The 18,441-nt window shown below is 38.0% G+C and overlaps 1 protein-coding gene across 5 annotated transcripts in view; it reads right to left on the bottom strand.

Annotated features, from left to right (window-relative positions):
- gab1 (GRB2-associated binding protein 1) overlaps positions 1–18,441 on the bottom strand; it is a 102,466-nt gene that overhangs the window by 76,915 nt on the left and 7,110 nt on the right. The gene's annotated exons all lie outside the window — the stretch shown is intronic.

The raw sequence follows: 18,441 nt of genomic DNA on the forward strand, positions 1-18,441 counted from the left end.
GCTGCTTGTCGGAAAATGGACCGCAAATGGCACCTTACTGGTCAGAGTATCTACTATCAAGAGTGGAAGGATCTTCTGGGGGGTTATCGTGCTCTTATGGAGACTGAAATATCATCTTACTTCTCGCAGATTATTGTAAATAATCAAAATAATCCCAGACACTTGTTCCAAACCATAAACAGATTGCTTCAAGTTAATCCTGTTACCACTTTGCCTGTTTCCCAGCAGCTCTGAGTTTCTTTTCTACAGTTTTTTAATTCGAAGATTGTTAGTGTTCGCAAAGAAATTTCTGTTAACCCTGACTGTGCCACTTCACTCCTTTGTTCATCTGGGTACACTGGTGTTTCTTTTACTCATTTCTCACTGCTTGATTCTGAGGCTCTCACAAGGGAGGTATCTAGCATGAAATCAACCACTTGCTGGATCCAATTCCAACGAATTTATTTAAATCATGCTTCCCTGTGTGGTGCCCTATTATCCTTGGCATTATAAATGAATCATTAGAAACTGGGGTCATTCCAGCAGTACTAAAGACTGCTGCTGTTACGCCTGTACCAAAGAAAGATAATGTTTCTGTGGATGATTTTAACAATTTTCGTCCCATCTCTAATCTTCCCTGTTTGGCAAAAATACTTGAGCGTGTTGTTGCCTCTCAACTCTGTAATCATCTTACAACCAATAACCTTTTTGAACCCCTTCAGTCAGGTTTTCGTAAATTACATAGCACTGAAACGGCGATGGTCAAAGTTATCAATGACTTGTTGATGGCCTCTGATTCTGGAGCTACCTCATTTCTCATTCTTCTTGATCTTCGAGCTGCTTTTGATACTGTGGATTATGGTCTATTACTTACCCTTCTTGAAAGTGTCTTTGGTGTGTCCGGGACAGTTTTAAACTGGTTTAAATCCTATTTTACTGACCGTTCCCATTTCATTTCTATGTGTGGCTTTAGGTCTGACACTTGCTCAGTGCTCACTGGTGTTCCTCAGGGATCAGTTCTGGGCCCTCTACTCTTCAATATTTATCTATCTCCACTTGGGCATCTGCTGCGATCGCTTGGTCTCCACTGTCACTTTTATGCTGACGATACCCAAATCTACATCCATTCTAAATCTGATGAAGACATCGATGCTTGTTATCTTTCTGGCTGTATCTCTGAGATAAAAGCATGGTTGAACAATAACTTTCTTTGCCTGAACAGCGGGAAAACTGAGGTTATGCTTATAGGTTCCTGTCATCAAATTCGCAAAGCGGCTCCACTGTCCCTGTCTGTTGATGGCTCTGTTTTAGAGACCCAAAGTACGATGAGGAACCTTGGTGTAATTTTTGATACCAGCCTCACTTTTGATTTTTTTGTACAGAGCACTGTTAAGGCATCCTTTTTCCATCTCAGAAATATTGCCAGACTACGCCCAATGCTAAACCTATCTGTCGCTGAAAAGTTGATTGATTAATTTGTGTTCTCACGGCTGGATTATTGTAATGCTGTTTTAGCTGGAGCTTCTAAAACCACTATTAACAAATTGCAATATGTGACCAGTCACGGAAACTAGGGACACAAGTCGGTTCTGGGGCATTTTGAGTTATTCATAGATTCTGAGAGTGTAATATCCAAGCTTTCCAACGATGTGTAACATGTGGAAATCTGATAATATTTGGAGAAGTTGTGGCCATTTTAAAGTAGGCACTTAAAAAAGCTCAAAGAGGAGAAAACGAGCTAAAGATTGTGCAGTTCTCACCTGTCTCTGCTGCTGGGGGTGACAATAGGGCTCATTTACATCTCATTTAGATAAGCCATACCCCCTGTAAAGCTCCTCCATGTGCTTTACAGCTTTTTTTACACTTCGAATGAGTGCACTTCTGCCGCACTAGGCGAAAAACAATTGTGCTGCCCCTCTATTTGCAACGTACCAGCAACAACACACAAAGACCAATAATGCCATATAGCCTGCATATAACGCGAAACCAGCAACAACACATAAAGACCAATATGCCATATACATATAACGCAAAACCAGCAACAACACACAAAGACCAATATGCCATATAGCCTGCATATAACGCAAAACCAGCAACAACACACAAAGGCCAATATGCCATATACATACAGTATAACGCAAAACCAGCAACAACACACAAAGACCAATATGCCATATACATATAACGCAAAACCAACAACAACAAACAAAGACCAATAAGCCATAGGCCTACATATCTATAGCGCAAATAGTACGCAACGCTCGTGTGCCCAAAATGTCAACAATATTAAAGTTTATGTAGGAGGCAAATGCCTGCTGGCATTTTTCTTTAAGCAGTCATTTCTGCAATTTTCCAAATAATCACATTTCACCTCCTCAAATTACTGTTGCAAATCTCTTTACACCACTTTCTTATGTGCGTATACACACACAAATGAAATGTCCGCAAGCACATTATATCATCAGCAGGTTCAGCATCTTAAATAACGACTAAAGAGCAAATGAAGCTTAACTTACATTTCAGAAACACGCACGGCAGGCCTTCATCGCAGCAGCAAAGGTCTTAACTGCATCCTCTATTTCGATTCTCCGTCACATATGAAACAGCCAGCCACCGCTGTCAGCGAGCCGAGCCGCCGTATTGAAGCACTGAGGGCGAGCGCGCTGCGCCCATACCTCCGGTTCAGTTTCCCGAGCCCACGAAGTGCGGCGAAAACATTTTCGGTGTAACTGCCAGACGGTTCATCTCGTCTGCGACAATCTTTGCGGCATCCATCTTCATTGAATTTTGATATCAGAGAGAGCTGGCCAGAGCACAGCATAATAAGTAGCCATGTGGTTGACTTGGAGGGCGGGGGCAAAAGCGCCGGGTTATTCAGTATGGAAATACACACAGACAATGACACGCCACGCCCCTACTGCATGCTAGAATCTCCGAAAACAAGCCGATTTCAACCTCAAAATGTAAGCTTTTAAATATACCAATACTGCTATCTCAAACATGGAGAGGCTTCTTCGTGATTTCAATTAACAGATTCTCCAAAAAATTGAAAATCACCAATTTTGAAAAAAAACTCTTCTTTCTCATTTTGCTCGAAAGTTGTGCTGCCGACTTGTGTCCCTGGTTTCTGTGACGGGTCACATATGTTCAGAACTCTGCCGCCCGGATCCTGACGGGAACCAGGAAATTTGACCATATTACTCCAGTTTTTAAGTCCTTACACTGGCTCCCGGTCAGGTTACGTGTTGACTTTAAGATCACGATGCTGACATACAAGGTTTTACACGGCTTAGCTCCGCAATACTTATCTGGCTTATTAATCACTTATTCTCCAAATCGCAGACTGCGTTCCTCACAGTGCAATTTATTAACTGTTCCACAAACACATCTAAAATCTATGGGTGATGGGGCTTTTTCTGTTTACGCTCCTAGACTTTGGAACTCTCTCCCTCCTGAACTAAGGGAAGCACAGACTCTTGGCATTTTTAAAGCTCTTCTCAAGACACATTTTTTTAAACTTGCATTTGACTGCTGATGTCTCTTCGTGATCGCTTTACAGCTATTTTTTATTATTAATGTTGCTGCTTCTGTTTTTATTAACTTTTATTTGTTTTCTTTTCCGGTGGATTGTGATTTTATGTATAGCGCTTTGAGAAGCTGCTTTTAAAGGCGCTCTATAAAATAAAGTTTATTATTATTATTATTATGAACAAAGGGGTGAGTAAATGATGACACTGATCATTTTTAACTAACCTGTTAACATTAGTTTGCCATTCAATTAGTTTTATTTTTTTTCATTTCTAAAAAGGCTAGTGATTCTTGTTAATCATTGTAAATAAGCTTCTGACCCCCATCTGCACGACTAATTTTAACCTTTAATAATAATACCAGCTGACATGGCTCCCGGTATGTTTCCTTGAGAAAAATTAAGCAGCAACTGTACCTGATACCCAAATTAATCGATATTGAATCAAGATCGGAATCATATCGCAAGATTATTAATTGAAATTGTGAAAAATGTGGCAAGAACTAATAAAAACAGTAGGCTACCAGTTATTGTACCATGTAAACATTGTAACGTTGTCACTAAATTTAATGACATTTTGTTTAGTTACCAAAAGTTTAGACATCACAATACACTTACTGTAGGGGTGTGACGAGACACTTATCTCACGAGACAAGACACGAGATTGGGCTCATGAGAACGAGATTTTTAGAAATCTTTTTTTTTTAAAAAGACAAAATTCATGATTGGAAAAATAGTCTGCAGATGCATTTTGAACTAATAATCTTCTAATGATTGTCATTTCAGTCCTACTTTATGAATATGAATTATCATATGCATTGAAAGACAACAACATACAAGCACTAACTTTTTTGCCGCAAACTCCACTCACTGGCTTCTCTCCTGTATGATTTCACATGAGTCTCTACAGACCTTACTTTACATTTATGAGCTTCCAGAACTTCTGATTGAGGCTACGACACCTCCTGATTTAACTCCTTTCCACAAATTGAACATAGAAATAAAAACAGTATAAATAACAAAAATTAAGAAAATTGTCTTAAGTGAAAACAATAAGTGCAACTATAATCAAAGTACTGTATCGCACAGACTCTTTATGATTGTTGTTTTTTTGTTAAAAACTGTTCTATTTTGCACCGGCAGTTCAGGTAGAGAGAAACGAGCGAGTGAGTTAGGCTAGTGTGTTATATGGTGCGTACAGTTGTTCTTGCGTTCCGATTAAAAGTTCAGAAACGGAGCCTCCCTTGTCTGTCATTATTTAGACGTTACAGTAGCCCACTGGCTCAATATTCAAAGTGCAAACAGAGACCAAAACAGAGACCAGAGCCACAACTACACAGTCCAGAGATAGGTTTGATATTGGGAGACAGGCTATTGTAGGCAGCCTAATTTGCGCGTATCAGGGCGTTCACGTTTTACTTTCACTTTTAGATTTGCGATCGCACGTACTCTGTGTAAAGATTAATCAGATGCATTATTGTGCAACGAATCCTTCATTATCGTCACGTGATCAGCGAACTGTGATTCGTTCGTGCTGGACTGTGTGTGACTGCAACTCGTGCTGGATGAGGAGAGCAGACGTTTACGTTTTTTTAAAAATAAAAACTGCAAAACGACAGTGGAGGCATTTAATGTGAATGTACCGGTGGCATATGCTAATTTCTAATTGGGGGTTGCATTTTTTACACCCCACCCACTCAACTTAATTCTCACTACAAGCTAAACAAAAGTTGGCAACCCGGCCTACATAGTACCTTTAACTATGCACTGTCATATGTTCAGCCATATATCAACCAGTCATGAAACTGATTTGAGTTTCAAAACTTAATTACACTAAATGATTCTTGATTCATTTCAAAAGTAAAACCCTGCAGTTCAGAAGCGAGTCAGATGTTAATTCAGTAACCACAGATGTTTCAAATCATTAACACACGAGTCTTCCTTATAAGAACTTGCTCTTAAAGCCCAAAGTATACTTCAGTTGACCCGAATGCTTAGTGCATGGTATTTGCATACAGCCGGAACAGAGCATACTCTACTTGATAGCAGTCGCAAACACATGCATTTGACAACATGCACACTATAAAGTTCCATCCTTGTCCAATGTCTGATGTATTTCTCTACAGACGTTTACACACTACAATCAGATTCAATTAAATCTACTCAAACTGAGTAAAATATAATTCCTTTTGCCGTGGCACTGTTGATGCAGCTGATGTAATGCTCAGAGCGCACATAACATGTCTATGAGAGTAAATTTGGATTATTATGTCAGTCATTCTGGTGTGTCACTACAATAGCCAAAACTGATTCTTCAATCCCACGCGGCTCTGTTTTCCAGCAAAGGTCCTGCAGCCTACTCATTCGCTCTCTCCCCAACACCTCCTCTTAATGTACTCAAGCCTATAACTAGGCTTTATTCCAAATAAAGAAAAGAGAAAGAGAGAGAGAAAGTGCTCTCTACAGCCATCTGGGAACCATCAGCAGTGTAGCACAGGAAATGGTCGCCATGCTGCTGTCAGGCACCAGAACGCAACCGAACGACACGTCAAGAGCAGCTGAACAAAAAAATAAGATAGACAGAGAGAGAGCGAGAGAGAGAGAGAGAGCGAGAGAGAGAGAGAGAGAGAGAGAGAGAGAGAGAGAGAGAGAAGGAGCTTGACAAACTTGCATTCCAATACAGCATGGGACTCTAGGATAAAGTGTATTATTACAGTTTAACACACCTTTCAGCTCATGGATTCCCCTAATATGAATTTTAATCGGCAACCTTTAAATAACAACAACAACAACAACAATAATAATAATAATAATCATTATTATTATTACTACAATATCATTATTGTTTAATAAGTATAAAAAAGTATAATTATAAATATTTTATAGTTATTATTAATATAAAAATAATAATAATAATAATAGTTATTGTTTAATATTATTCATTATTATGTAAAGTTATTCAATATTAAGTTATACATTTTAATATTTAATATCAATACGACATCATTATAATTATTATTATTAATATAACTACTACAATATCATCATTGTATAATAAGTATTAAAAATGTATCATAAATATTTTATGTATTATTAATATAATAATAATTTTTATTATTTAATATTATTCATTATTGTGTAATATTATTCATTATTATGTAAAGTTATTAAATATTAATATTTACACATTTTAATATTTAATAGAAATAACAAATCCCAAAACTCTGGCACTCATTTATTCATTGTCATTTCAGATAGTTCTGCCCTAAACATTCTTTGAACAAACCAAAGGCACCATCTCAACCTTAAAATAGCACCTTCTAAAAACAAAAATGCTCAAATCTATTCTTAAACTGGGCTCACCCAAGAAGTCTGCAAGTCTGCAAGTCTGAAATCCCTGGTGCGACCACCACTTTGCCAAACTGATAACAGCTGCCATTTCTGTTGCATATGAAAAACATCAAAAAACTAAATGGAATTGGAACGAAACTGCGCTTCTCATCTTAGCTGCGCAGCACGGACCGTTTTTCAGCTCGGACCAAAATTAGACAGCGTGGCGTTAACTCACAGGCCGATCTCGATCACGTGACAGGCAGCACTGGGAGATCCGGTGAAAATGAGTTCAAATTCTCTGTAGTATTAATAACATCCCTGCGAGATCTAGTGTGAGGCATTCAAATTCAGCGCAGAATTCTCTGTTATAAACCATGATAGATCTCAGATCAAACAGCACTAACGTGAAAAACCATAAATGAACAAGTTATAGAAGGCTTTTCAGTCCAAAAATCACCAACATTCACCATGGATTTAATGTTAAAGCTAACTGTAACTATTATATTGTAGCAAAATGTTCAATTGTCTTTTACATTATTCATTTCAGGATTTGTACAAGCTTTTGAGAATTAAATTCAAGCACTTGTTAGGGACGTTCAAGTGCTTTACACCTTTCCCAGCACTTCAAAGCCAATTTAATTTTTATCCAAACCTAAATATTATCCAATTTAAATGTTTTTTTTTTTTTTATGTGATGACCAAAAATATATTTTTCTCTATAAAAAATAAGGTGATTTTTTTATTAAAGTTACTTTTATCTAGCCTGACAAGCCAGACCCACACAAGATGTAGGGTTTGTGAACACACCATTGGCAGGGCTCAATCCGAGGGGCGGGATAAACGGTTGTCTTTCAAATTCCCTCTGCACTCAATAGGACAGCGCTACAACCAACCAGAGCAATGAAGAAGGTGACTTAGAGCGACGGACATCAGTGCCGTTCTTTTACCAAAGAAAAGCTTAACTCCCAAGTCTTACAGAGTCGCGGCCAAAGCCGATTTGAAAGACCACTGTTCGCCAGCAGCAGCAGGAGCAGGAGCCATCTTCTTTGTTTTCAAGTAGCAGGGAATTCACGCGGAACCGTCGCAACTCTGCATTCATTGTGTTAAGCCCACCCACCGACTCTATACACGATGTGATTGGCCTGACTAGAGTTTGGTTTTTCCAGCTCGCAAGCCAACGGAGAGTTGCTAGACGACACTGGCTGCAAAATAAAATTTGCTGCCGCTAGAGTGCGTCTATATTTCTAGGCTAACTTTTATCTCCATCTCAACTCAAGCTCAGTGCTTTACTTTCATATGTGCATTTTCAAGAAATAAACATGTAATATCATACACTAATACATTAAACATCATTTAAATGTGTTGAAAGTTATAATGTTATTCTATGTGTTAGTTCGCTAGATTACATTAGAATAACATACTGATCATATTCTAACATTTCATCATTTTGACCTATATAACATTGATTTGTTTTATGTACATTTGCCCACCTTTCTAATAAAGTCATGACTCGTGAAGCTCAGTCAAGTCCAAGTTAGTCGCGGACGTAGAGCTCTAGGCATCACAAAAATGCCAAGCCGATATTGATCCTCATTTTAGTTCTCCTTTTTTGTCCCAAAGTCTGCTTGCCATGGTCCATAATGTTTGAACGAAACAAGAACAGCGTGCCGCTAAACGTTACGCACTACGCAGTTGTCCACGTCTGTTGCCATGGTTACGTCATGGCTATGGCAGTACGAACGGAAACCAAGGATAGCGCGGATATTGCGTCATTGACAGGCGAAATTTTTTTTCCGGGATAGCCACTTATTTAAAATTGGAATTTCGCTGAAATATAATATCCCAAAAGTCTCCAAATATTTTTCAAGTACACAACTGCAGGAAATATATCACACTGTGAAAGTGATTTTTGGATATTTTATTACAAAATTCTTACATATAGTACCTTTAATGCAAGACAAACAATAGTAATTTGTGACGGGTGCGTAGCTCACTTCACATATTTAATTCTACCAAGATTTAAATTGGTTATTTTGAGGTTTAGTTTAACATGGTTTGCTATTTTATTTAAATTCCCTTAGTATAAAAAAAAACACAGGACAGGTTAGCAAGTTAACAATTTATTAAAGTTTGAATGTATAGAAGGGTGCACACTACTTATATTCTTCTTTGCTGTTAAACTCTACCTGGGTCCAAGATTTCTCTGGTCCATGGAGTGAACGGCCGCATTCCAGGAGTCGGCAAACAAAGGAAGAGGTGGGGCTTCAGGCTCTAAATTTGCGCTGTTCCAGAGGAAATTGAACTGTACCATCATGATCTGGTTCGGAGAGGGATCTTTTATTTGTTTTCATTCAGTTTAATTTTGTTTTGTTTGTTTGGAGTAGTTGTTGTATTGTGCTTTAAATAGTTGATTGAATTATGGTAGGTACGATACAGTGTATATTTTGAGGTAAATATTATTGTTGATTGAGGAAAAGTTTATTTTGATATTTATCTCTCTTTTTGTTTGGTACAGGCTAAGGAGTATGTCTAGCAGTGGTGAAGGTATCAATGCAGTCAGGTTTGGTCCAGCCACAGTAACATCATGATCTGCTGACCTTAGTTGATTTGTTTGTAGTTATTTTTTGTTAACAGATTTATGTTTAGGCCTGGTTAATTTTTTTTAGTTTCAGTTAACTTCCATCCTTCCAAGTCTTTGATTTTTATAGGGACTTTACTTTGGGAATTACTTTCATTATTTCTGCCCCTGTATATTATTTTTTGGAAGAAATAAATCTATTCATTTGTTCACTACCTGTCCTGCCCTGCCTGTTCTTGACCACGCCTCTACATAATTGTATGATTAAAATCCCCCCAGCCCACAGAGCTACCAAATCAGGTGCTTGTGCCACCATCTGTAGCACTGATAGTGCTTTAAAGGGGTCATGAAAAAAAAAAAAAAAAAAAAAAAAAAAAAATATATATATATATATATATGTATATGTATATATATATATATATATATATATATATATATATATATATATATATATATATATATATAGGCATGGTTGTTGGTGCCAGACGGGCTGGTCTGAGTATTTCACAATCTGCTCAGTTACTGGGATTTTCACGCACAACCATTTCTAGGGTTTACAAAGAATGGTGTGAAAAGGGAAAAACATCCAGTATGCGGTCCTGTGGGCGAAAATGCCTTGTTGATGCTAGAGGTCAGAGGAGAATGGGCCGACTGATTCAAGCTGATAGAAGAGCAACTTTGACTGACAAAACCACTCGTTAAAACCAAGGTATGCAGCAAAGCATTTGTGAAGCCACAACACGCACAACCTTGAGGCGGATGGGCTACAACAGCAGAAGACCCCACCGGGTACCACTCATCTGCACTACAAATAGGAAAAAGAGGCTACAATTTGCAAGAGCTCACCAAAATTGGACAGTTGAAGACTGGAAAAATGTTGCCTGGTCTGATCAGTCTCGATTTCTGTTGAGACATTCAGATGGTAGAGTCAGAATTTGGCGTAAACAGAATGAGAACATGGATCCATCATGCCTTGTTACCACTGTGCAGGCTGGTGGTGGTGGTGTAATGGTGAGGGGGGTGTTTTCTTGGCACACTTTAGGCCCCTTAGTGCCAATTGGGCATCGTTTAAATGTCACGGCCTACCTGAGCATTGTTTCTGACCATGTCCATCCCTTTATGGCCACCATGCACCCATCCTCTGATGGCTACTTCCAGCAGGATAATGCACCATGTCACAAAGCTCGCCTCGAATCATTTCAAATTGGTTTCTTGAACATGACAATGAGTTCACTGTACTAAAATGGCCCCCACAGTCACCAGATCTCAACCCAATAGAGCATCTTTGGGATGCGGTGGAACGGTGCGCTTCGTGCCCTGGTTATGCATCCCACAAATCTCCATCAACTGCAAGATGCTATCCTATCAATATGGGCCAACATTTCTAAAGAATGTTTTCAGTACCTTGTTGAATCAATGACACGTAGAATTAAGGCAGTTCTGAAGCCGAAAGGGGGTCAAACACAGTATTAGTATGGTGTTCCTAATAATCCTTTAGGTGAGTGTGTATGTGTGTGTATATATATATATATATATATATATATATATATATATATATAAAATATTATGTTCCTTGAGGTTCACTTATGTTAATTATTTTTGCACAAAAAAAATACATATAATACGAATATACATATGGAAAAAACTATTATTTTCAACCTTCATTCTGACCCTTTGTCTGAAATTATCGATTTGTAAGGTATGACTCATTTAAGCCTTGTTTGCTTCATATGTTAACAAAAGTTTATTTACAGGCAAAGTATAATGGAGAGTTCGCAGTCAAATTCTCTGAACAAACCTATAATCCTCCAACGCGATCCATGACGCCATTACAAAACCATCCACTTGTTCCTGACGCTGGTATCCTTCTGCAGTCTGTACAGAGACGCAAGCGAGCTGTTTAAACTGGACCCGTCAAAACAAACGTTCCTTTACACTTTACTCCTCTATTTGTCCTTTTGTCGGCAGACTCAAGCGCGTGGAGTAAAGTGAGCAGACATCTGAATTTAGTATCCAGTGTAGACACAGTCAGTGATTATAATGGGTTCTATTTTCTTTTGACGTGACTCTCGCATTCGGTGTAGGCAAGTGCCAGACGTTAAGCGACTGCACGCCAGTAGGTGGGGCCTATGGTGCAACGAAGTAAAAATATTCGTCAATGTCTTGCTCTCTAGAGGCAGGCATATGCAAATGCATTTGCCCATGTGACATCACAAGTACCCCAATATCCAAACGAGCTGTTTTGGAGCTTGATTAAATAGGTTGTTTATAATGAGGAGGATGTTATAAGCTCTGATAATTGCAGGATGTTTTAATGGAACAAAGACTTGGTAAAATTGGGCATCCACCAGCCACTGTGGCTAAATTATCTAAATTAAATTATTAAAGATTAATAGATTAAAACCATCTAAATTAATTTCCCACCCTGCTTATATGTTTCAAGGCAACTTTAAAAGCAGTGGTTCCTAAAGCATGTTTGCAAAGCACCCTAAAGCCATCAAGTCAGCGCTTCTGAAACAAATTGATCGGCTTCAACAATATGTGTGCAAAAAAAAATTTTTTTTTTTTAAAACCTATGCTAGTTTTGTGCATTAGTTATATGTAGTCTGTTACTATCTGTTGATAGAAATGGCTGCACATTGATCTTGCATTCCGTCTGGGCTATTTTCTGAATGTTATTCACATCAGAAGGGCATCTTTGCATGTTTTAAAACATTGTGTCAGGTTAAACATATCTTAAATCATGGCATTAGACCTAACGATCTCTGTCTAGCTGTTTTTGATTCTGAAAAAATATAAATATCAAATAAAATATTTGAAAAAATGGTTTTGTTCATTATATTCATTCAGTAAGTAATGCACTTAAGTAAATATGCAAGTATACAGTCTAAATTGAATGGTGCTGACAAATTCATAGCACCTATTTCAGAGAGACCGAATCCAATCGATACAGCTTGTAATCAGGGCCAACTGCATTCAATTTAATCAAATAACTTCAAAGCCTCATGCAGGGCATTGTGAAAGTACAGAAGGAGTTTGGAAAACCTCAACACAAACTATGTTATATGGAAACCAGAGGACAAAAAAACCCTGAGAAAATTCAAGTGTGAGACTTCCTTTTTCATCTTATCTAATCTCTGCATGGGAAAGAACAAGACTGAACCAATATCCCCAGTAAATAAAAGCTCACATCTGTTTACAAACTGCCTTTTCCTGTATGCCTCTCATTGCCATACACACTTCTGCAGTTCAGCGCTCAGGCTAAATGCTAATTCGGGATCAGTTGACAAAACAATACTAGTCTAGATATTCAGACAATGACACTTGCAAGAATAAAAGCTTATCAAACGTGTTGTGAATCAGATTTCGAAGGCATCGATAAGCAAAGGGCCACTGAGCACTTCAGAAGGTTATAATTAGCTAAGCTCGTCATGCTCAATGACTAAACACAACAAACAAGCACTACAGATAAGACCAGGAGCACATGACTGTAACGGGCCTCTGGAAAATAGTGAAATAAAAGCCCTTCTTTAAAAAAAGTGACTAAAACCCATAGGTGCCAGGATGAAAAAATGGAATAATTTATTTAAGATGTTACGCAATCAGACTAGATCTATTAAACACTGCACATGCACATCATTAGACAAAAAGTCAGGCCAGTAGTTCAAATTTATGATTGCACTGCAAATATGTTCTATTTTCCCACCACAAAAAGTTATAAAATATAACCAAATTCTCACCTAGAAAAAACTCTTACAACTACATATTGTGACATAACAACAGTAGCATTAAAAAATGATGTGGGTTTTCTTTATGTGTACACTGTCTAGTCAAGAACATGGAGTTATAAAAACATTAAAAAGTCCCAGTGCTGATACTGGTAGGATATTTGTAGTCTTGGAGGGCCCCTCATCCAATCAGATTCAAGGACTGGAACTAACTGTTGCGCATATATATATATATATATATATATATATATATATATATATCCTTATTCCTTTATATCCGCGGGACTCGCGTGTGGCGCTGATATCTGTCTTACATAGCAATCGCACCATGCTTCATATCACAGTAATGTAAAAACATCAATCTATTCTATTCGATCCTTAAGCATGACGACAAATTCCATAATTCCGCTTATGCGTCATCAACCTACGCTTTTGATATTGTAAGAGGTTAGCGACCCCTAGCGGAGAAAAAAAATGGATTTATTGTTTTTTTTATATATGGTGAATTTACGTTTATAAACAAGATACTGCGGTGTGTGACGTCACTTTGATGTTGTGTGCTCAAAGTGTAGTGTGACTGGCTTTATCCTGGATAAGTAAACTACGGTGCATTAATATTGTAATCAGTGATAATAATCTCAGTGAATAGAATGCTATGTGTGGCAACTGCAGTCTACAATCTTTAAGTCAACACAATATTAAAATCATGCAGCCTTACCATGAAGGTGGTTTAGTACAGTAACAACAACAGGAAAAGTCAAATGCAACTTTGCTTCAGAAATACTTTCCCACCAGTAAGGGATGTAAACAGTCTGTATATAAAGTTCTGTGCTCTGGATCAAACTGATGGAGCCCTGGTGAATAATAAACTCTTGAGCTTCCCAGCAAAAATAGAAAGGTCGTAGAGTAAAGGGAGAGACTATGCTTGGTTATGTGTGTGTGTGTGTGTGTGTGTGTGTGTGTGTGTGTGTGTGTGTGTGTGTGTGTGTGTGTGTGTGTGTGTGTGTGTGTGTGTGTGTGTGTGTGTGTGTGTGTGTGTGTGTGTGTGTGTGTTTGTTTTAAAGGGGCACGTCCCCTTCCCTGCTCCCAGACAGAGGCTGCCTTTGGAGGCCCTCTAGAGAGCAGACTGTGTGAATGAGTTACGACAGCTGAGGCCTCTTCCCTCACCACTGGAATCCTAAAACACACACCATCCTGCCAATAAAATCAAATCAACCGAGCAACAAATGCTTATCCAATGCTAATGTAATGTTCATGAGAACCTACATATACCTAAGGCACTAGAGATCGCCTGCAAAAAACTGCACAGATCACGTTAAATGCGGCTACACGGCCGTACGTATTCCAAAATGTCAGCATCATATCGGCTGTTTCCCATGAGGTCTCTAAACATTATTTCTGTTATGTTTTTGAATAGGTTAAAACTAGAGTTGAGTCTTAGATATATGGAAGTAATAAACAGTTACGGTAACAGTTAAAGGGATAGTTCACTCAAAAATGAAAATTCTGTCATCATTTACTCACCCTCAAGTTGTTCCAAACCTGTATGAATTTCTTTCTTCTGCTGAACACAAAAGAAGATATTTTGAAGAAGCAACCAAACAGGCCCAAGGTTCCACTGACTCCCATAGTATGGAGAGAGAAAAAAATAATACTATGGAAGTCAATAGGGGCCCCATCAACTGTTTGGTTACTGACATTCTTCAAAATATCTTCTTTTGTGTTCAACAGAAGAAACAAACTCATACAGGTTTGGAACAACATGAGGGTGAGTAAATTATGACATAATTTTCAGCTTTGGGTGAAATATCCCTTTAAAATGCTATATAAAGCAATATATCAAAATACAAACTTACATTGTGTGTTTTCCACTCAAATAGGACATTCAATAGTAACCAGACATGGAGTGTTTTTGTCCGTTAGTTAGAGGTTAAGTGAGCGGTAACCATTTTAAATAATCATTTTAACATATTATTAGATACTCCACAGCTGTTTAAAATTGTGCACACAAACCTATTCATTCTCTGGCCATTTCATGAAAAAAAAAAATGATATCCTCCCTATAAACATTCAGACAATAATCACAGCCATTATTACTAAAAGATGCGCTTGCTTGTCAAGACCTTGAAATAACTGAAATGCACTTCACTAAATCAATGTTTACATAAGCCCTTATTTATCTTTTTTGAAATTGCTTATCACCTGGAGTGTAGAATAAGCACCTAAGTTAGTGATTTCAACCACATAATGTCTCAGCCAAAAAGAATAAACTGAATAAACAAATAGATATTGATGACAAAGACGTGTGGCATGTTTCTTTCCCCCCTAGTGATCTGGAATTGTAGGCCAAATAAAAAGGTCATCATGGGGCTTTGAGCATTTCTTCTATGAATTAATAAATAATTTCAATATAACGTGAAAAGTTTTTCTGAAAAAAAAAACTCTAAACTTAACATAATCTCATGCAATTCACCAGAATAGGAATCATCTCTCATGTGACAAGGCAGAGAAGCTTCTGTAACTAAATACCATTCTTTCGGCAATGAAAATTGTTTAATATTAATATAATTCTATTCTGCTTCTTCCACACATCATAATAGTGTTCATAATCACAATCATCTCTGTACTGCAAGGCATTTAAAACAAAGGCTAATTCCAAAAGAGCATTTTCAGTTTTGGGTTTCAGCCCAGTGTGGCCAGAATTTTCAGTTTCAGCCAAGAATTTTCATTTCGGTCCATCACTTTTTAAAAGCTATATTGGTTAGGAGTGGAACACATTAATATTTCAAAAGATTTTTTCTTATTTGTTACAGTTAATAATTGATAGCAGAGGCAATCCATTATCAGGGCCCCTCTCAGCCCTGACAGAACTACTCTGGACACAAATGACCAGTCTGGGGGGGGGGAGAGAGCGAGAGAGAGAGAGAGAGCGAGAGAGCGAGAGAGAGAGAGAGAGAGAGAACAAATGAGCAAAAAATGTCTGCACCAGCACCTAGCTAAGCCGATAACCCCAGCCACAAACACTGTTTGTTTCTGCATAAAGTGGCACGATAATGTTTCCCCCAACTAAGCAGATGTAATGAATCCTGACTAAAAGAAATAATTCTTTTGTTCCTCTGTGCACTCCACTGAATTCAGTGCAGCAAGCTTTTAAAATGCAACTGCATGCTTAAAGGCCGTGAGCGAGAACAGCCATTGCATGGCATGGGTAATGGCTTGCTTTGTAAATTCTTGGAGCACCTAGTGGCTTGCTGACTTGCATTACAGCAAAAGGGTGGAGTGTGTTCTTGATTAGATAGTTTGAGCTGCACAACTCACTAGATTTCTGCATTTTCCCCTCTGACTCTATTTTGCTCCAACCTCTCAATCTTCCTTGACGCTTATTGCACTGTGGAAAGCTGCTGTGTACTAGCAACCATAAACAATTTCACAATCTCAGAAATAAGCTACTGTAAAACAGGACTGAAAAAAGCAACAGTAACAGATGTGCACTTTGTTGTCATTGGGACACATTTCAATCAATACCACGGTCATAGTAGTTTTCTGCATAGTTGTCTGTCAATTGTGGACATTTCCTATTGAAACAGGACGTTTGGGCAGGATATATCGACAAGCTACTTTATTATTAATGTTATATCTTTTTATTCCATATATTTTTTTATTGATTCATATCAGTCAATACTTGATTATTTAATTGGATATATGTCAAATACATTTTTTTTAAAAAATAAAAAAAATATATACATGCATTTAAAGCTGCAGTAGGGAGTTTTGAGAAAACGTTGACTTAGCCTGAAATTTTGAAGAAGCACAACTTACAGGTCCAACCCCCTTGCTCTCTGCTACCCTACAGCCCTCCCTCCACAGCTCCTCCCCCACAGCGGAGCCTGCCGTGAACGCGCAGGCTAGTAAGCAGGACCACCGATGACGGCGGATTATAAACAGTTATGGAACATTCACTAATAGGGACGAAACATCAACAATATGCTTTACATTGACTATGGCCTTCCCATACTTTGACTACAAACTTGGTCCTCAAATCATTATGTATTTTGCAATACATGTAACTTTATAACGTTGCACTCTTTCTATAAGTTATAAATAGCTAGTAAGATAACGTTAAAGGATTAGTTCACTTTAAAAAAAACTTTTGCTGATAATTTACTCACCCCCATGTCATCCAAGATGTCCATGTCTTTCTTTCTTCAGTCGAAAAGAAATTAAGGTTTTTGATGAAAACATTCCAGGCTTTTTCTACATATAATGAACTTCAATAGGACACAAACGTTTCAAGGACCAAATGACAGTTTCAGTGCAGCTTCAAAGGGTTTTAAACGATACCAGACGATGAATGAGGGTCTTATCTAGCGAAACGATCGGTCATTTCAAAAATAAATAAAAAACTTTAAGTTTTATAAGCACAAATGCTCGCTTTGCTCTGTTCTGTGATGCACGTTCGTGATCCTGTTCGAACTCGTTCATCAAAATGAACAAATCTATTTTCGAGTCATTTCGTTCGTTGAATGAACGAGATGACTCCGAAAAGGACTCGTTCAAAATGAAGGGGGGGGGGGGGGGGGCAGAGAGAGAGAGAGAGAGAGAAAGAGAGAGAGAGACAGAGAGAGACAGAGAGAGAGACAGACAGAGAGAGAGAGAAAGAGCGAGCGAGAGAGAGAGAGAGAACAAATGAGCAAAAAATGTCTGCACCAGCACCTAGCTAAGCCGATAACCCTGAATGAACGAAATGACTCGAAAAAAGATTCGTTCATTTGGATGACTGAGTTCGAACAGGAGAGTCACGAACGACAGTACGCTTTCGTGCTGTGCAAGAGAGGGGTGATCAGCACGTACACAAGCGTGATTGACACTGCTAAGACATTCCTCCTGGCTCTGATTGGTTGTTTCTGACCGGGAGCGGTGTATTTCTGCAAATGGCAGTAGGACCACAGGGAGGAGCCAGAGGAGCTTGATTTTTTCACAGATTATCTGTCTCATATTCTACTGTCAGGACATAATGACAGTTTTAACAAATATTTGTTTACAAAAGTTACCTACTGGAGCTTTAACTGTACATGCTCATTCATTTCCTGTATTTTTACATAGATCATGTTAATACTTAAAAACACAAATAATTTTAATAACAATGAAATCTTTAGCAGATCTCACAATGAATATTCATTTTTTTTCTTTAAATTATAATGTGTGATGCCTTAATTCATACTGATTTTGATAAAATACACATTTAAAACTGAAAACAAGCAAATAAATAAAACATAATTTTGAAAATGTATGTTTAC

Source organism: Siphateles boraxobius, unplaced genomic scaffold, assembly GCF_051911475.1.
Source record: "Siphateles boraxobius isolate OS27281-9 unplaced genomic scaffold, OSU_SipBor_1 29, whole genome shotgun sequence".
In the NCBI taxonomy this organism is placed as follows: domain Eukaryota; kingdom Metazoa; phylum Chordata; class Actinopteri; order Cypriniformes; family Leuciscidae; genus Siphateles; species Siphateles boraxobius.